Raw genomic sequence first — 13,902 nt, forward strand, 5'->3', positions numbered from 1 at the left:
CTAAGAATCTCTTCAAATCTCGTAACAAAATAGGGATAATTAAATAATTTTCTCTGTATAATAGACCATTGACGATATTTAGCGTGAACAGACGTAACAATTATCGAGTAGATAAAAAGTAAACATTCAGTTACAAAATATGTATTTGTTCTTGTCTGGGTGACAAACAAACGAGCGTGGATCAAAACTTAATGCTTCGTGTGTCATAAAAAATTTAATAATTAACATAAAAGAGCTGAATTCGTACAGCTGTCCTCTTCATAATACCACCAATCGACAGAGACACCATGGCGCAAATGTATGCAAGTGTACGGTGATTATTTTGAATGGTAGTGTTGTGTATAGAGGACAATGCAGGCTGTGTTCTGTAGTAATTCTGGTGTTATATGTTCGTTATTACATTTTTTATGTCAGGCGGCATTACTGGTTGATTCAGGCTCGTAACTGAAGTAGCAGTGCGGAAGAATGGTTGATAATATTGACAGTACTAGCGGAGAAACCCGGCGTTGCCCAGGTATATATTTATAGCTGTGTGTCGGCGCCCGTACCACGCAGCGTTTGTCCCTAGTGCTTATGACGTCATGTCTCGTGAAATATGTGTCGTGTAAAGATATATTTCTGCCCTTACATTCGGTGGTATATGTGCATATTGTCTGCAAAAATACACTACTGGCCATTAAAATTGCTACGCTACGAAGATGACGTGCTACAGACGCGAAATTTAACCGACTGGAAGAAGATGCTATGATACGAAAATGATTAGCTTTTCAGAGCATTCACACAAGGTTGGCGCCGGTGACGACACCTACGACGTGCTGACATGAGGACAGTTTCCAACCGATTTCTCATACACAAACACCAGTTGACCGGCGTTGCCTGGTGAAACGTTGTTGTGATGCCTTGTGTAAGGAGGAGAAATGCGTACCATCACGTTTCCGACTTTGATAAAGGTCGGATTGTAGCCTATCGCGATTGCGGTTTATCGTATCGCGACATTGCTGTTCGCGTTGGTCGAGATCCAATGACTGTTAGCACAATATGGAATCGGTGGGTTCAGGAGGGTAATACGGAACGCCGTGCTGGATCCCAACGGCCTCGTATCACTAGCAGTCGAGATGACAGGCATCTGCATGGCTGTAACGGATCGTACAGCCACGTCTCGATCCCTGAGTCAACAGATGGGAACGTTTGCAAGACAACAACCATCTGCACGAACAGTTCGACGACGTTTGCAGCGGCACGGACTATCAGGTTCTGTTTCCAGCATCATGATGGTGGCATCCGTGTTTGGCGACATCGCGGTGAACGCACATTGGAAGCGTGTATTCGTCATCGCCATACTGGCGTATCACCCGGCGTGATGGTATGGGGTGCCATTGGTTACACGTTTCGGTCACCTCTTGTTCTCATTGACGGCACTTTGAACAGTTGACGTTACATTTCAGATGTGTTACGACCCGTGGCGCTACCCTTCATTCGATTCCTGCCAAACCCTACATTTCCGCAGGATAATGCACGACCACATGTCGCAGGTCGTGTACGGGCCTTTCTGGATACAGAAAATGTTCGACTGCTGCCCTGGCCAGCACATTCTCCAGATCTCCCACCAATTGAAAACGTCTGGTCAATGGTGGCCTAGCAACTGGCTCGTCGCAATACGCCAGTCACTACTCTTAATGAACTGTGGTATCGTATTGAAGCAAAAATGGGTCAAATGGCTCTGAGCACTATGGGACTCAACTGCTGAGGTCATTAGTCCCCTAGAACTTAGAACTAGTTAAACCTAACTAACCTAAGGACATCACAAACATCCATGCCCGAGGCAGGATTCGAACCTGCGACCGTAGCGGTCTTGCGGTTCCAGACTGCAGCGCCTTTAACCGCACGGCCACTTCGGCCGGCTCGTATTGAAGCTGCATGGGCAGCTGTACCTGTACACGCCATCCAACCTCTGTTTGACTCAATGCCCAGGCGTATCAAGGCCGTTATTACGGCCAGAGGTGGTTGTTTTGGGTACTGATTTCTCAGGATCTATGCACCCAAATTGCGTGAAAATGTAATCACATGTCAGTTCTATTGTATTTGTCCAATGAATACCCGTTTATCGTTTGCATTGCTTCTTGGTGTAGCAATTATAATGGCCAATAGTGTATTTCGCCTGTACAGGCGCTAATGATGGGGGTAACAAATTATAGCGTCATGCCTCATTCGGTACTTCTACTGCATGTACAGCGGAAAAGAGTAAGCAATAAACATTTTTCTGTAGGGATCGTCGCCAATAAAAATCACAATAATAATAATAATAAATGGTTCTAATGGCTCTGAGCACTATGGGACTTAACATCTGTGATCATCAGTCCCCTCGAACTTAGAACTACTTAAACCTAACTAACCAAAGAAAATCACACACATCCATGCCCGAGGCAGGATTCGAACCTGCGACCGTAGCGGTCACGCGGTTCCAGACTGAAGCGCCTAGAGCCGCACGGCCTAGTAATAATATAATCGTAAAGGTTTGAAATCATATGTAAAGTTTGTAGAAAGTCGTGAAGTACTCTCCTTCACACATTGCGGGCTACGCTTCTTTTTCATCCCCGTCCTTTGATGGTTAGGTTGTTCTTAGCCCCACAAAGAATGTCACCTGGCAGTCGAGTATATGTCTGTGGTTCAGCAGGAGATGTGGAAAACACAAACGGACGCACACACACACACACACACACACACACACACACACACACACACACACACAGTCTTTCGTTTTCTGATATGTGTGGATTTAAAAGTTCAGATTATTGATCATCTATTGAGACATGAGGGGGCTTCAAAAAATAGTAATAGAGGTATGTGGCGATGGAAAAAGCAGTAGCTAAAGGCCACATTAATAAAATTATAGAACACGTCAGTTGTAGCTCCTGTACAGAACTGAAGGAGGACGCAAAAAGACGTGCAGACTGGGGACGTGTTGCCAAGCAATCCACCGATTGACCGCTTGTGGACGAAGAGGAGAACGTCCCTCCAGAACCAGACTGTATACATCCAGAGCGAGCGCGGCTGCTACAGTGGCTGCAGAGGATGTTGACTTAGACGCGCAAACACAGAGCGCGCTTGTCTACGAATCGCCGTACGTCTCCGGTTAATTTGGGGATGCGGCGGCCGCCTTATACGGCAGACGGCAGGTGGAGAAGCGGCGGCGCGTCGCGTGTGTACACACGACACACATCAAATTAGGCCGGCCGGGCCGGCGTTGTCTTGCGAGCAGACGCCGCCGCCTCGCAGCACGCGACACACACATACTGTAATTGAATCGGCGGCGGGCGCGCCGTGTGCGTTATACAAGCACCATTAGCTGATGGGCCGCCGCCGCCGCCGCTGCCACATCCCGTGGGGACGCAGCGGCCGCCAGCCACCGGTCGCCCTGCCTAGGTATAGGGCCGCGAGGGTCCGCCGGGACGGCGGTGACAGACACAGCGGAGCCGCCGCCATTCACCTGCAGCGTTCAATGCAGGCCCGTCTGCGCGCCGCGTACTAGGCTACCTCCTGCGACGAAGTTGCGACCTGTCGATAAGGCCGCTATTACACTATCAAATTTCTTTGTCAAAGATTTGATCTACAAAAAAAATGGCTCTGAGCACTATGGGACTCAACTGCTGTGGTCATAAGTCCCCTAGAACTTAGAACTACTTAAACCTAACTAACCTAAGGACAGCACACAACACCCAGCCATCACGAGGCCGAGAAAATCCCTGACCCCGCCGGGAATCGAACCCGGGAACCCGGGCGTGGGAAGCGAGAACGCTACCGCACGACCACGAGATGCGGGCATTTGATCTACATCTACATATGCATGATTACTCTGCAATTCACATTTAAGTGTTTGGCAGAGGGTTCATCGAACTACAATCATACTATCTCTCTACCATTCCACCCCCGAACAGCACGCGGGAAAAACGAACACCTAAACCTTTCTGTTCGAGCTCTGATTTCTCTTATTTTATTTTGATGATCATTCCTACCTATGTAGGTTGGGCTCAACAAAATATTTTCGCATTCGGAAGAGAAAGTTGGTGACTGAAATTTCGTAAATAGATCTCGCCGCGACGAAAAACGTCTTTGCTTTAATGGCTAAAATGGTTCAAATGGCTCTGAGCACTATGGGACTCAACTGCTGCGGTCATAAGTCCCCTAGAACTTAGAACTACGTAAACCTAACTAACCTAAGGACAGCACACAACACCCAGCCATCACGAGGCAGAGAAAATCCCTGACCCCGCCGGGAATCGAACCCGGGAACCCGGGCGTGGGAAGCGAGAACGCTACCGCACGACCACGAGATGCGGGCTTGCTTTAATGACTTCCATCCCAACTCGCGTATCATATCTGCCACACTCTCTCCCCTACTACGTGATAATACAAAACGAGCTGCCCTTTTTTTGCACCCTTTCGATGTCCTCCGTCAATCCCACCTGGTAAGGATCCCACACCGCGCAGCAGTATTCTAACAGAGGACGAACGAGTGTAGTGTAAGCTGTCTCTTTAGTGGACTTGTTGCATCTTCTAAGTTTCATGCCAATGAAACGCAACCTTTGGCTCGCCTTCCCCACAATATTATCTATGTTGTCTTTCCAACTGAAGTTGTTCGTAATTTTAACACCCAGGTACTTAGTTGAATAGACAGCCTTGAGAATTGTACTATTTACCGAGTAATCGGATTCCAACGGATTTCTTTTGGAACTCCTGTGAATCACCTCACACTTTTCGTTATTTAGCGTCAACTGCCACCTACCACACCAAAGAGCAATCTTTTCTAAATCGCTTTGCAACTGATACTGGTCTTCGGATGACCTTACTAGACGGTAAATTACAGCATCATCTGTGAACAACCTAAGAGAACTGATTAGATTGTCACCCAGGTCATTTATATAGATCAGGAACATCAGAGGTCCCAGGACGCTTCCCTGGGGAACACATGATATCACTTCAATTTTACTCTATGATTTGCCGTCTATTACTACGAACTGCGACCTTCCTGACAGGAAATCACGAATCCAGTCGCACAACTGAGACGATACACCATAGATGTGATCAAATATTCCGTCAAATATATTTGACAAAGATCTTTGACAAGGCGCTAGAAGGGGTATTACACTGTCATCATATTTGTCGTCAAAGTTCAAGATGGCTGACAACAACAACTTATTAACCGCAGCAGTTGCATGTACCACATTTGAACTATGTGCACATGCGGAAGAGACGCGGGGGAAAAAAAGGAAACGTACCTGGGTGAAACCGTGGGTTTTACGACGACATTATAAAAGCATTCAACAAAACTTGTTACGTAAGCTTATAGTGGAGGATGTCAAGTCGTACATCAATTACTTTAGAATGGATGAGCATACATTTCTGTATGTGCTCAGTGAAGTGTATCCTCATATCGCAAAGCACAGTATTCACTTAAGAACTGCTACATCTGCATAAGACAGGCTCAATGTAACACTCCGATTCCTTGCTACAGGAGACGGTTAGGTTAGGTTAGGTTAGGTCTACAATCTTCTTAATCTGTTTTTGTATTCACGGTGCCTCACGTTGTAAAGCGCCTCATCAGCTTCATACATCTCTATTAATTTTGTAGTCGGCACACACCAATTGTATTTACCGGCAATGTTTATAAAAACGCTACAGACGACAGAACGGTGCAGCGATGCTAGCGCTCCACGTGGTAACATGTCACATTGCAGTGAACAGAAGACTAGCGACCTCTTTGATCAAATCTACAGCGAGGCCCTAGATTTGATCAAATATTGGACGACATTTGACAAAGTTCCCTATTGCACCATCAAATATCTTTGACAAAGATTTTTGACAAAGATATTTGACAAAGAAATTTGATAGTGTAATACCGGCCTAATCAACAGTAGGCTATCGAACGTCAATAGTAGGGCCGCGTAGACTTACGGGGTGACAGTTTTTGAACTGTATAAAATAATATCGTCGTAACTTCTGAACTGTTTGCTTTAGGGCGTTAAACTGCGCGGTTGGCCGCGGGGCATGATGGGAATTAGTATGCGCATGCGCACGTGTCTTGTTGTCCGCCATTTGCACATGAAAATGTCACGGTACAGCGTGTCTGAGCGTATAGCCCTTCTGAAAGCCTACTCTGCGAGCAATAACAGCCCAGCTGCGGCTCAAAGGAAGGATTTCCATCAACTGTTGAATGGGATAAAAAAATGAAAATTTGTGCCGGATCGAAATTCGAAACCGGGTTTCCTGGTTATCGCGAGAGGGAAATGCGGGTTAGAGTCCCGGTCCGCCGAAATTTTCATTGTCATCATTCCGTTCTATAGCTGATGGTTGTCGTTATTCGCAACTAGTTGCGAATACATTTAGTGCATTTCATAACAGCTGCTGTAGCCACAGTTATGTCCCTTTGGACGTTCGTGCAGGTCTAAAGAAAATTTGCATCGTAGTCAGAATAACCCAGGTCTGACAGGAATCCAAAAGAAATTTTACTCCAAATGTGATCCCACAAATAAGCCTCAGAACCCAGGAACACATCACCGAGTTGGATCGGACGTTACTGCCTCATCCACGCTACAGTCCGTACATTTCGCACTCAGGCTTCCATCAGTTTAGGCCACTCAAAAATTGTCTACTTCACCGTTTGAAGAGTCCGCACCTTGTGGTCTAGTGCGTTGCTGCCTCTGGATCACAGGGTCCCGGGATCGATTCCCGGCTGGGTTGGGGATTTTCACCGCCCGAGGGTTGGGTGTTCGTGTTTGAGCCGTGCCGGCTCGTATCGATTGATCGATCGGGTCGGCATCGTGTGATCTTTGGGCTCGGGCGTTTGACGCGGCTTTTGGCCGCGACGAGCGTGTGGCGCTAGAGAGGGACAGCCGGAGAGCCGCGCGGCCTTGGAGAATCAGGGGGAGCGTGGTTGAGCAGGCCGGGGCACGATGCAGAGGTTGTGGGGTGTTTGACACGTTTGCAAGACCGAACCTGGCTCGTAGTGTGGGAACTGGACTCGGCCACATTACCCGAATCGAGTCGTGCAGCTCTGATTTGGATCTGTAAAGGATTTCATAAAAGATTTGGTTTATCTGGATTTTGTGATGTGATGCAGTCAAAGTAAGCATGGTGTATTAATTGCTACTATTGCTGTTCGGAGTGACGGACGGCATAAGCCAGTATGGTGAAACTGTAATATTTTTCCTGGCACACTGAGCGGTGTGGACGTTGTTATAGTTGGTTCAAAGTACTGGCTTAACATTGAACCTATACGTTCTGTGTTATCTAAATGCATTACTTGTTCACTCGTAAACAGTGAAATGGTAGTTTACTTGACTGTTTAAGTTTATCAGTATCCAGTTAAGGGGTAATTTAAATCTCCTCAGTTTCAGTGGGCATATGTTAACCTACTAGTGTAGTTTAAATTTCTAAGCTGACTTGGTATTATGCTATTCGCCTTCGTCCTTTAAGGTTACGTCAAGGGCATTAGTTATTGATTCACCCTTGACTAGTTCGTGAAATAGGCTATTATTTTATACATCGTAGTTATTTTACGTTTGAGGAATCAATGTTTGCCGTCCGCCCCCCCCCCCCTTTTTCTCTGAAATTGTGTAGTAGCACGGGCTCTAAGACATTTTTTTTTCCAGTGTGTTACAGTGTACTGTGTGCGGCACCGCGTCAGGTTCGCCCGCTTGCTGTGGGTTGTGGGTCTAGTCGCCTCTGGTCTGGGTCCAGTGCCCCCCTTTCTCTTCTGCTACTTGAATTAGCCCGTGCCTTTGTGACGTTACCTGTTTTGAAAACGTGTCACGAAGGGGTGTATCTGTTTGTATTTTTTTTTTTAATTTTGTGATATCCATGATTGGTTAAACTTTATCTCATTATTGTAGTCTCCTTTTGCGAGCTTTACTGTGTACAGGATTTAATTAACTTGCGAATCACTTAATGCCTGTTTAAAGATTAATGTCGTTGTTTGAATAGGGCGCTTGCCCGTGCTTGTAAGGATTCTTTGCTAACTTACCTTATCACAAAATTTTTAAAAATAAAATTTTAATTCCTAAAGAAATGTTTAATAAAAGTGTTGTTGTTATAATTTGCGAATGTTGCTTATGTGGCCCTACCCTCCCGCTCAACAGCAACTGCCTGATTAGGGTGGATTGACCACCACAGTGTTGTCCTCACCATTTCATCAACATTCATTAAATTGGCGAGATTTGAGTGAGTGAAGGTTGGAAATCTGTGCGGGTCGCTGATAACCGCGCAGTTGAGCTCCCCACAAACCAAACTTCACCACAATCTGGAGATGTGAGAGCGTGACTGGCACAGTCAAAACATGGCTAGAGCACGGACATGTGTTGTTACCAACAGCTGACGTAAGGCCACAGAACGAGATGGAGATATTGTAAAAAAAGGACTGGTACATATAAAAGAAATGTTGGTTGATACTGTCGCCAAATACAAATTCTTGAGAGTAAAAATGTTCTGAGAAAGAAATTGTGGGGCATTATTTGTTGAAGTACTACCCTTCAACATGGTGTAAGCGTGGTGTCCAGGATATAGATACTCTTTCTCGAAATAACGTTTGTACGGCTGCGATTTGGGTAGTAATTTCTGTTGCGCTGTAGCACAGTGCAATAGTTATTGCTACTCCGTGCTGGGACCAGAGAGGGAAGATGCAGCCGAAGCGAGCGGGGGAGCAGGCGGCGCGCGGTCCCGCGTGTAATCGCATTGCCTCCGGGCGACGGATCAAAGCGCGCCGCGGGAAGTCGCGTCTTTTGTGGAGCTCCTTACCTCCGCCTCTTTCCTTAATTAGCCCGATAATTCTGCACGGGCGGTGTCGCTCCATTGTCTGCGGATGTCTGTACTAGATAGATTGTGCGCCACCAATAGCTTCCGTCTTTCTCCGAGAGCGAAACACGGTTTGACGCACCGCGAGTGGATTCGGAGAACACTTCCACTCATTTTGTCTTTCTCCTCCTGCCCTTCGTGACGGTAAGAAGCCATTACAAAAGGATTCCTGAGCAGTCGGAAGCCCGATGCGGCCTCGAATTGTTATTGATCTACATTTGTAAAGGAGCGGCCATTTATTTTGTCAGAAACCTACGCTTGCAGTGTGCAGGGGCAGCTGCTGTTTTCAGGACATCCTGCTTCTTTGATTACATCGAACAGAATCCCCTGTTAGATACACCGCCCATTATACCTTTCAGAAAGTATCTTTGAGTCCTTTTTTATTGTGCCTTTTGACCCAATTTGCTGAAGCTGGAAGGTTCGACGATTGTTGGAATCTGAATGGGAAGGTTCAGAGCAGGAAGTGTTATTATCCTTTGACAGGGTTCACTGGAATATATTCTTTGAAATTCTGATGGTAGCAAAGATAAAATGCAGGGAAGGGGAGATTATTCGAACTTTTACAGAAGTCTGACTGCATTTTTAAGAATCGAAGTATGTGAGTGGGAAGCAGCAATTAATATAGTGACACGAGCATAGAAAATGTTAATAATTTTAATTACGTGTCAGATCACAACTAGGAACGGACAGAGGCTTTCAGGTGCATGGAACAGACGGGTGACAAACAGGATGAGAGAACCGAAAGCTGTTCGATTCTCAGCGGCTGACCAAACACGTCAGTGAGGATTATTCGTGAACGGTTCGCCAAGGCGACGAGGTTTGATAAGTTTCCCTTAATTACTTCTATGGTCACAAACTTTTTGTTAACAGATTACCGGTTTCGGTCTTTAATGACCATAATTAGATCTGCAGCAAAAAATGGGAAAAAACATAAATACCCTCGAAAACTGTCTACAGCTTGAGAGCAATACATAGCCCATAATGAAAAGTAGTACTTGCAAAATTTACATTTGTGCGCTTTAAATATGAAGAGGCATTCCTGTTTCATAAAAACAAAGTCCGGGGTTCCCGGGTTCGATTCCCGGCGGGGTCAGGGATTTTCTCTGCCTCGTGATGGCTGGGTGTTGTGTGCTGTCCTTAGGTTAGTTAGGTTTAAGTAGTTCTAAGTTCTAGGGGACTTATGACCACAGCAGTTGAGTCCCACAGTGCTCAGAGCCATTTGAAAAACAAAGTCCTAATGTACTGCAGCCATAATGGCATCGTCAAATGTTAAATGCGAAATCAGCACCAGCATCGTCAAATACATATAAATAACATCATATGCACGAGTCATGTTGTCAGTAGTACTACTGTTGAAAACAAGCTGCCGTACAGTAGCCACAAGATGTTTGTGTAAGTTCACCAGATGTCGCTAATGTCGGCATACACTAGTTTTCAATAATTAATTGAAACAGCGAAAATTAATTAATTATTGAAAACTAGTGTATGCCGACATTAGTGACATCTGCTGAACTTACAACACAAACATATTGTGGCTACTGTACGGCAGCTTGTTTTGAACAGTAGTGCTACTGACAACATGACTCGTGCATATGATGTTGAAAGTGGCTCTGAGCACTATGAGACTTAACGTCTGAGGTCATTAGTCCCCTAGAACTTAGAACTACTTAAACCTAACTAACCTAAGGACATCACACACATCGATGCCCGAAGCAGGATTCGAACCTGCGACCGCAGACTCTAGCGCCTAGAACGGCTCGGCCACTCCGGCCGGCCCAAATGATGTTATCTATATGTATTTGACGATGCTGGTGCTGCTCCTTTTTCACACAACCAGTGATTAGCAGGAACAAGTTTCTGATTAGTACTTGTCTATAATCAGAGTTGGAAAGAACACGCTAAAAATGACAAACCAATCGGGTGCACATGAGATCTTCACACAGTTGATTGTGACCCGATTTCCGCGCGGGGTTAGCCGTGCGGTCTATGGCGCTGCAGTCATGGACTGTGCGGCTGGTCCAGGCGGAGGTTCGAGTCCTCTCTCGGGCATGGGTGTGTGTGTTTGTCCTTAGGATAATTTAGGTTAAGTAGTGTGTAAGCTTAGGGCCTGATGACCTTAGCAGTTAAGATTTCACACACATTTGAACTTCTTTTTTTTTTTTTTGTGACCCGATTGTCAAACGATGAGTTTGATCTCAGTGTAGATGCTATGCGAGTACAGGAGGGCATACGCCTGCGTTTGACGATGCTTCCTTCGTTTTGGTTCATACTAGGAAGAAACAACGAAAGCAGGGATACCCGCTATTATCTTCACGCAACATCTGACACAACACTCAGATGTAAGAAAAAGGCAGACTTTGTAAGAAAGAAGTGCGAAATCTGTTACGAGACTTAGGTGGCGAAGTGCTACGCAAACGCCGGGAGGTGTGGCCGTGCGGTTCTGGCGCTTCAATCTGGAACCGCGTGACCGCTACGGTCGCAGGTTCGAATCCTGCCTCGGGCATGCATGTGTGTCATGTCTGAGGTTAGTTAGGTTTAAGTAGTTCTAAGTTCTAGGGGACTAATGACTACAGATGTTAAGTCCCATAGTGCTCAGAGCCATTTGAACCATTTTTGCTACGCAAACAATGCATTACCGCGGGTTAAGAAGAAATGATAATTACGCCATGCAGCGATTCCAAAGTACTTGTGGTCTGTATTGTCCACAGTAACTAAAAGAAATAATGTATCTGAAGAAAACTGTGTAATCAAGTGCTTTCTGTCACTTTTTTTTTTACGTCTACATGTTGTGCGATCAAGGATTTCACATTATCATGAAATTCGTATAGAGATTCATTCCCCGTCCGATCCGCTTGTCGCAAATTTTCATTTAGGAGAACCAGTACGAGATCTCCGGTTACAAGTAACCTTTTTCGCGTGTCTCATTAAAATTCTTCTGAATGTACTGCTACATCAACTTGCAAAATAATTACTTACAATGCTGAAACATTAAAGTATCCGACGTGACGGATATTTCAGTATTTTAGTATTGTGAAGTATTTTGGAAGGTGATGTAGCAGTGCACCCAGTGTGATTTTAATGAGGACATCTGCCATGGAAGCCTACACATTTATGCTTTTCGTTTGTGTGAAGTTCGAGGAAGACTTGTATCAGTTTCCTTTGTGCGTACTGCTTTTTCGCAATACACGAAATGATATATCAGGTGGCAAAGGGGTACTTGTATTATCCGAAGGTTTACAGATGCAGGGTTCTCTTAACGGAAGGCAGCCATTAGCGCGGGAGCACTGTAGCGTACGTTGCCATTGACAGCTCGTTCCGGAAATAGGCTCGTGCGTAGGCGGGCGACCCGGCGCGTACGCACGCACGCACGCCACACCGGCGCATCGGCGACGCGCGCAACATTTAAAGCCGTCCGGCGCGACGCGCTAATTGGCTTAGCCTGTAGGGCCAGTCGCTGAATGTTTGATGCGCCGAGTGGTGGTTTCGGCGTCGTTTGAATGTTTGATCGGAGGCCCCGTGCCCTCTGCGGCGGCCCCCGCCATCAGATCCTCCTACTCCCCCCCCCCACCCCCCCACCGCCCGCACCCCCACCAGTGCCCTGCAACATTGATGCGTCTCTGTTGCTGGCGCACTGCCGCCATCTACGGGTCGCCATGGTCACCTCACAGTCGCCCCACCATATGCGTGAAAAGAATTGGCTAGCACGTGAGAGCTATCGAACCAATTACTGTAGCACTGAAGCTGCATTACGTTCCTGGGAATGAAGGCAGGTGCTACTAGAGAATCGGTACCGCCTCATCGCATTCTCCTAGAAGTTTTCTATCTTGCACTTTCCGGTTCAGCTCACCTTCGTGTTAGATGCTTGACAACCAGTTCTACGCTCTGCTGATTGGTGAATCTCACGTTTCCAGAGTGAAATTTTCACTCTGCAGTGGAGAGAACGCTGGTATGAAGCATCTGCCAGATTGTGCGAAATAAGTTTTAAACCTGATGTTGTTGGAATTGTAGCCTTCTATTCCTACAAAATGATTCAAATGGCTCTAAGCACTATGTGACTTAAGATCTGAGGTCATCAGTCCCCTAGACTTAGAACTACTTAAACCTAACTAACCTTTAGCCATCGGCACACGGACCGTGCTGTCGAACGCCAACGTTGAGCGTGCCTAGTTCAACGTGCTACTGAACGCTCAGGAAAGATGCGACGTGTGCATACGGTACGTGGGCCCTAACGTGGTATACGCGATCGCAACGTACTCTAGCGCCAGTTTGAGGGATGTTTCTAGTTCCTAAATCACACTGTTTACTCAACGGGCGCGCGTAAAATTCCCACGTTAGCTCTATTAAAACGCACATTTCCCCCATCGTCCACGAAAACGAAAGTACTATGTCCAATCACTAGCGACACAGGCTTATAAAAGTCCCATTACAAACAGTGCGGGGTGCGTTTTGGGTGGATCTTCAGTGTGTCGCTGCCTTCAAATAAGCTACTCTCATAATACGCGCGTTACAATAATTCTTTAGCCACGAATATGATGTTTCTCATTATTTTATTGGAACGAATCACACAACTAAGAACGGGTTTTCCAGTGATTCCCAATTTGCTGGTGCTCAGAAACGGCATATATACATAAAGGCTGGAAATGATTGCCAACATGACGCCTCAGATCTCTGTACTGAAGGGAGGCGGCGTGCGTGTGACTTAAGTGGCGTTGTGCCATCTCATTGGTCAACGCTCAGACGCATGCTCAGAATATCTGACATGCCAGACATTACTGTGCACGTTCGGAAAGACTCTCGAACGTGCTATTCCACGCTATGACGACAGAAACTCGGCACGCTCAACGTTCGGATGCACGGTCCGTGTGCCGACGGCTTAAGGACATCACACACATCCATGCCCGAGGCAGGATACTAACCTGCGACCATAGCAGCAGCGCGGTTTCGAAGCGCTTAGAACCGCTCGGTCACAGCGGCCGGCGCCAATTTTCAAATAGAAACAGAAACAAAAAAACGAACATTGTAGGGAAGTATGGAAAAAATTTTCATATCCATGTT

The sequence above is a fragment of the Schistocerca nitens genome, chromosome 4 (genome assembly GCF_023898315.1).
Source record: "Schistocerca nitens isolate TAMUIC-IGC-003100 chromosome 4, iqSchNite1.1, whole genome shotgun sequence".
In the NCBI taxonomy this organism is placed as follows: Eukaryota; Metazoa; Arthropoda; class Insecta; order Orthoptera; family Acrididae; genus Schistocerca; species Schistocerca nitens.